The sequence below is a fragment of the Seriola lalandi genome, unplaced genomic scaffold, assembly GCF_002814215.2.
Source record: "Seriola lalandi dorsalis isolate HSWRI2012SDOR001 ecotype SW California unplaced genomic scaffold, Sedor1 jcf7180002054947, whole genome shotgun sequence".
NCBI lineage: Eukaryota > Metazoa > Chordata > Actinopteri > Carangiformes > Carangidae > Seriola > Seriola lalandi.
The window spans coordinates 525,604-532,385 of record NW_019525498.1 but is presented as its reverse complement, the minus strand read 5'-3'; the positions used below and the strand labels follow the sequence as shown (position 1 = coordinate 532,385).

General features: G+C 38.2%; 1 long non-coding RNA gene across 1 annotated transcript; it reads right to left on the bottom strand.

The window, feature by feature from the left end:
* Nucleotides 1-764: 764 nt before the first annotated feature.
* On the bottom strand, nt 765-2,250 carry LOC147817516 (uncharacterized). The gene is made up of 3 exons (XR_015436303.1): nt 2,111-2,250; nt 1,990-2,025; nt 765-1,823 (listed from the first exon to the last, which is right to left on the bottom strand). It is a non-coding gene; the product is annotated as an uncharacterized LOC147817516 (long non-coding RNA).
* Between the last annotated feature and the right edge of the window lie 4,532 nt (nt 2,251-6,782).

The following is a 6,782-nucleotide window of genomic DNA, read 5'->3' as shown; positions in this document are numbered from 1 at the left end:
ACTGAGGCTTTGATACTTTCACAGTATTAATATAGAAGCTAGAGCTGATCTATAATCACACTACACATGGACACAGACCTTTACACTGGAGGAGCTTTAAAAGACTGCTGTGTTCTCTGATAAAATTCATTTCTTGAAAGCAAAACAGGCTCATTAGGGTTAAAGTGATGCAGCATTTTCAGACATCTGCAAAAAAAAAAAAAAGTCACATTTTACAAGTCCTTTGTCTTTTGTTGAGTCATTTTCAAAAATCTAAGTTGATCACTTTAATGGAACAACAATTATATTTCTTTTTCAAACAGATTTATAGTGTTTTGGAATAAAATCGCTCAGTGAACACCTGCCACATTTGTTCCTCTTTATCTGAGTTAACAGACGATCATTAGATGGACGCTTTTATTCTTTTATCTTTTATCTCAACTTATTTGTTATTGACCAGGAACACCTTCGTGTAAACCTGCAGGTGCTCTCTGGAGTAAACATTTCTGAGCTGATAAGGAGTCTTCCTGTTTACCCCTGGTGAACCTCTCCTTCACACATCTGTGCAGATAAAAGATGCAGAGTAAGGCAGCACCACCGAGATCATCATTCCTCGCTTTACCCTCATTTAGCCGCTTGTGTGTCTAACAGTTTAAGTGATGACAGCTGACATCCAAACAACTCTTTCATGGCGATGCCCTCTGGGGAGTGGCTGACTGGTGCACAGCTGCAGACGCCCAGAGTGCGAGGACGACACGGAGGAGGGAGGGAGGGAGGGAGGGGGCATCGAGCCTCCATCTTTAAGTAATATTTCACTTTGGATCAACTCAGTCATCTTTGTTAAATGAATACCTTTATTTCTTTAGCAGAGGAGTGACGGCCTCACTGAAGTGACTTTTCACCATCTGTGTTCCTTTTTTATTCTGCAGCACAGACGTGTTTACTGCATCTCATATTTATAAAAAGATCAAAAAATAAATGGTCTGTTTTTATACATTAGGACTATTAATTTGAAGGTTATGTGTTTCCTGACGTCAAATTCTCCCCTCAGGAGACTAATATAATATCAGATATGATTGGCATTTACACACCACATGTAAAAATGATGGTGTTGAGCGATCATTGTGGAGGCCCCAGTTTGTGACAGGTGTTTCTATTATTTTGTTCACTCCCTTTATATCAGCGAGGGTAGGCTAAATAACAGAAACACTCATCTGTATAATATAACACAATTCAACTGCAGCACATCCTCCGAAGTGCAGCTGAATCGACACCTCTGTAAAACGTGTAAATAAAATGTAAAATCTGTATTCTACATGTTCCTGTATTGACGTATAACATGTTGCATCTGTTGTATATTAAGTGGCTGTGGATTTTCCAGAATAAAGTGAAGGTGAATTTTATTTTGAAAATAAATTCCTTTTCTGTGAATTCTCTAAAGATTTTCATTCCCATAAAGGAAATGTATGACAGGAATTTTTCATTTAAAAAAAAAAATGTTTTGGATCAACACACTGACCGTCCACATGGCTGTAAGAGCGATCAATCACCAAAATAAAAGCCTGCATATATCTCTATTATCTCTCTGTTGACATGCAGTGTAATTTCCCACAAAGCACTTTGACATTTTATATAGTGTTTACTCAACCTGCATTACTGTGTAAAATCAGGGGATTTAACTTCAGTTTAAATGTTTCCAAAGATGCATCGTTATTTACTTTTTAACCTTCCCGTAACATTTTAATGTAATTGTGATAATTTTGTGCTTATTTTAGCTGATGTCCAATTTCTCAACCCTCTGCACATCACGATCCATCATCTGCTCGCTGAACTTTACGTCATTACTGCAAACAAAAACACAGATACAACGTCTCTATGCAATTACTGAACAAAGCAACAGAGGTCATTATGACTCAGTCTGTTATTACAAGTTTAAAAAATAATCAGGAAACGTGTAGTTTTGTTGTAAACAGATAAGAGAAGACGAGCGAGCTGCAGTGGAAACCTGACCTGGAGCGTTCCTCTCCGTGTCGGGTCTTAAGTGATCTGTCAATCAAAGAGACAGAGCTTAATAAACACAGATTATAAATTCAAGGTCATAAAACATTTTATCTGATGAATTGTCAGTCACCTGTCCAGGTTGTCACTGGAGGAGATTATCTCATTGAGTGAAAGTCCTGACAGCCGCACGCCGGGCGAGCAGCCATGAAATATTTTCCCTTTTACCCTGGAGGACATGTTGGTTCTTCCTGTCCACACCCTCAGCACTTTACACAAGACATAAGAATACATAATACATACTATTATATGATTGAAATCCCTTTTTTTTTTAGCATTAATTAGTGTGCAATCTTTCCCACACAGTGCATTTATATGAAATGAACAGTGTATTTACAGGGACCTTAAAGGGGTTGTTTGTATGTCTTCGCTGCGGGTGGTGGTGATGGTTGCTTGACAAGAGCTTCAGCCATTACTGCATTTACAAGACAAGAACGGGAAGACAGCTGCAGTGACTCGGTATCGGAAAGTGAGGAGTCAGGCCGGGCTAGCTAGTTAGCATGCTAGGTTAAGCAGAAGAAAAAAGACGTGTTAGAGTTAACATTGGTGTTTGTTTCCACCTCTGGATACAGCTGTTGGCGAGAAAAGGAATGAAGTTTGATGTTGAACTTCTTCCAGACGGGTAAAATTAGCTATGTAGCAAAACTTAGAAATAGCTACTTTAAATGTTTGATAAGCAAGAATTACAGCATTTGATTAACACATTAAAGATCCCCTCAGTTTTTTTGACATTGTAGTTGAGGACTGTGAGTTGAACCTTTTGGGACACTAAAAATAAAAAAATCCTAATTTTACAGAATATAACTAAGTTTTCCAACAGTTTTTATTTATTTTATTTTTTTATTTAAATTTATTTAAATTGTGTACAAAAGTCTGTAAAATGACAGAAATGATCTGTGAATTAACAGCCAAACTTCTATTTCAAGCATTATGCCAACAATAATGAATTACATTTATTTCCTCTTTTTGTAAAGAAAAATTACTGTATTATTTATACAATATTTATTTCTGTTTTCTTAAATTACATACAAATCTATGGAAAATGACAGTAATTATCTGTAATTAAAAATGTAGCTTGTTATTATAAAGGTTAATGTCCATACGAACAATTTAAAGATTTTCTCTGTCATTTCAGGGTAAATCTTATTAGTTTTACATTTATGTGACTTCTACATTTTAAATTTTGTAATTCTGGATGAAATGTAACAAACTTTTTTTCATCACATCAAACATTCAAACAAAAAAGTTTGAAGTACGGGAATGTATCCCAGCATGCACTGGGAGGAAAGCAGGAAAATGGTTTATCACACAATCACTCACACACACACACACACACACACACACACACACACACACACACACACACACACACACACACACACAAACCTATGGACAATGAACCCAGGAGCTTCTTGCTGTTGTCTTCCTGCCTAGACTTTACTAGTCTGTGTATTTGTGCCAGAAGAAACCATATTTGGATGAGAGGGTGGAGCTGGGGAGGAGGGAGGGAGGGGTGGATCTGACCTGTGTCCTCGAGGACACCAGGTAAACTCACCCGCATCAGCAGCCTGACAGCAACAGGCTCCTGGCTGAGCCGTGCGAAGATGCTGCTAACACGGTTAGCTGTCACATTTGTCAATTTTAATAATGAAAACACTAATTCACCAAAGTGACTGTTAGATTCATCATGAGGCAGATGGTAAATATGAAGACACACTCAGTACAATTTAATCACAGGTTTATTTATTAAACACCTTTTCAATGACGACAATGAAGTTATGAATAAAACTAAAGTACATGAGCTGTACTACACTGACAACTGCTGGAAATGTAATTACACAAACTGCTTTTAACAGAAATTAATTATCATTTTAACTAATTTTGTAGTTTAATTCAACCTTTTTAAACCTGTGAAATTAATCTGCATGTGGGGGGAAAGAAAAACTAATAAAATTGTGTTTGACGACAAGATTTATATTTGTTCAAGAAGAATATGAATCTAAACAAATGATCAGTGGTGAGGATAAACAGACTGGGAAAGAAGAAATGCTTTTGTGGATATCTATGTACAGACACAGCAGAAAACTGTAAAACTCAGCACGCAGCGCTCCCAGTGTGAGACACCGACAACTGCAAAGTTTTACCCTTGTAACTTCAGTGTGGGAACTTTTGAGCGCAGCGTTTTACAGTTTTCTTCTCTATCAGGACACATGTTGACAAAAACCCTTTCTTCCTTTTACATGTTTTTGTTTAACTTCACCTCTGATCATTTGTTCATAATTCACATTCAGACTTGAACAAATACAAATCTCTTCTTCACATGCAGAAAGTTGAATTTGTCATGGAGATTTATTTTACAGGTTAACAAATGTTGATTTACAACTACAAACATTGGAATTATTTGTTACGGTCACTTTACAAGCTCAGTCATTTTGACCCTAATGTGAGTCTATATACACGTATGGGGGGGGAGTCATGTGCATGACTTACCGTTTCTTGCTGGTTTTCGGATGGTTTAGTTCTGATCCGAGCTGGATTCTGCCGTCCCACACAGAAGGAAAATAAGGACATGTCAAGCAGCTCCTCTTCTGACTATGAAATGTTTGAGACAGTCTAAGACTTCAGAACATAAAAGATGCATCAATCATCCACTTAAACCTCATTTAGCATCTACTGTAATAAAAACAAGACTTAATGAATAAATCTGAACAAATGATACATGTGAAGTTGTACAAGAGATTCATATATATACATAAATAAACACATTAGTGGTGAGGCAACACAAAGACACTTTTGTGAACACATACAAAGCACAAAACTTGGTGCTCCAAATTCCTGCAAGCGTGTGACACTGAGGTTACAAGTAGAATTTAAATTCAGGAGTGAAAATAGATCTGAATTCTACTTGTAACCTCGGTGTCATACACTTACAGATTTATGAAGGCAAGAGCACACTGCAGGACACATGGATGGTGCTTGACAGGATATAGCAGCATTAGGTAGGGATGATGACATCATCACAAAGGCAGACTCAGGAAATAAGGTTTATTGCCAGGTAGGTTTTCACTTAATAGATATTTGGCTTGGTGTAGTATCCAATTAAAATATTCATAGGAAATAGTGTAAAATACTGCAACACTCAAACATAAAAATAAATACATAAAACAATGAAAAAGGATACTCCACAACTATGTATAAAAGTGTTTTAGAATGACAAAACTCCAGCTGGGCAAGATGTGCAAAAGGTATTGATTAGGGGATGTGCATGATCACAGTAAAGACAATATCTGTCATGTGCAGGGATCATACCTCAAGGTGTTGATGTCATGTGGTTGATGATTGATGAGGCCAGATGCAGAAGAAAAGGCAGGTGCTGGTCCATCATTGGTGATTAGACTGGACTTCTGGTCCAAGACAAACATGTGACAGGACAATTCCTTTAGATCATACAAGTTCTTTTTATTCAAACATGTTAGGTCTGTTGTGTGTGTATAATAAATCCTGTAGATAGATATGAATATGCTAAAATAAATACAGTGAATACTATGAAACGTAAATGCAATGAAGGGTAAACAGCTAGAGGTGTGATAAGAACTCAATGTACACACACACATACACACACACACACACACACACACACACACACACAATATAGCCGTCAAATATGGATATACTGTAAAATGCATAACCAGTATAGGCAGAGGTATATTCATTATTAACAATCAGCAGCATGTTTACACTGTGGGTCTGATTTAATCACAGTGGTAAAGTCTTACTGTTAAAAGTGAATGACAGCATGTTACTCACCTGGACCCTCCTCACTGTGTCTGGACTCTCTGCCGTAGGTGAGACAGGTGGAGGCGGTATTGCACCTGTACTGGCTCAGGTCCTGATGAAGACAGAGGGATGATGAAATCTCCTGAGAAATGTAAAGACCTAGTTCACTTTCAATCATGGCTGATCTCCTAACAGTAATGTAAAGTGGCTACAACATGGTGAACCGATCGCCGTGTATTCACTCGGTCTACTGGCTCCATACAATCTCAAGTTACAGTCAGTTACACAATGAGCCTAAAGTTACTGACGTCACTAGCTGGACAACAGCCGAGAGCAACAGACACAATCCTACTAACCGCTAAAACGTCTGTCCACAACGTCAGTATCACCACCTGAAATGTTTGTCAGTTGTTACACTGATTATACTTTTAGCTAAAGAGCTAACATCGATGCTACTCACCACGGTGCTTCGGGATGCAGATGAATATCGCCTTTTAGCAGGTTCAGCCATTCCTGTGTTTCTGTGATGCTAAATTCAAGTGTTGCCGGAAGTTGTTCTTCTTCGTGGGACTGAGGGCAGACTTGACGCGCCGCTAACTCACACAGCGTCTAGTGTCACAAAGTGGTATACAACACAGGACAGGTCGGGGCTCGCTGGTTACCATGCTCATTTCAGTAGAAGACTGAAACACAACAGATGGAGGTCTTAATCATGACATCACTGTGGCTGCTTCACACACTGTTGATAGTGTTAATTCATTATTTGAACATTTTAAACTAAAGTTCTGGCCACATCTTATATTGCACCTTTACAGCACAACCACCAAAGTCACTGTAATGAAGAAAACAACAACATTAACTGTGTTCAGATAGAGCAGCAATAAACTCTACCGGTAACAGAAACTCCAGAGACCGGCGAGGAGACGCTGCAGTGACGTCAGCACGTAAACGGTCCCTCACTGCTGGTG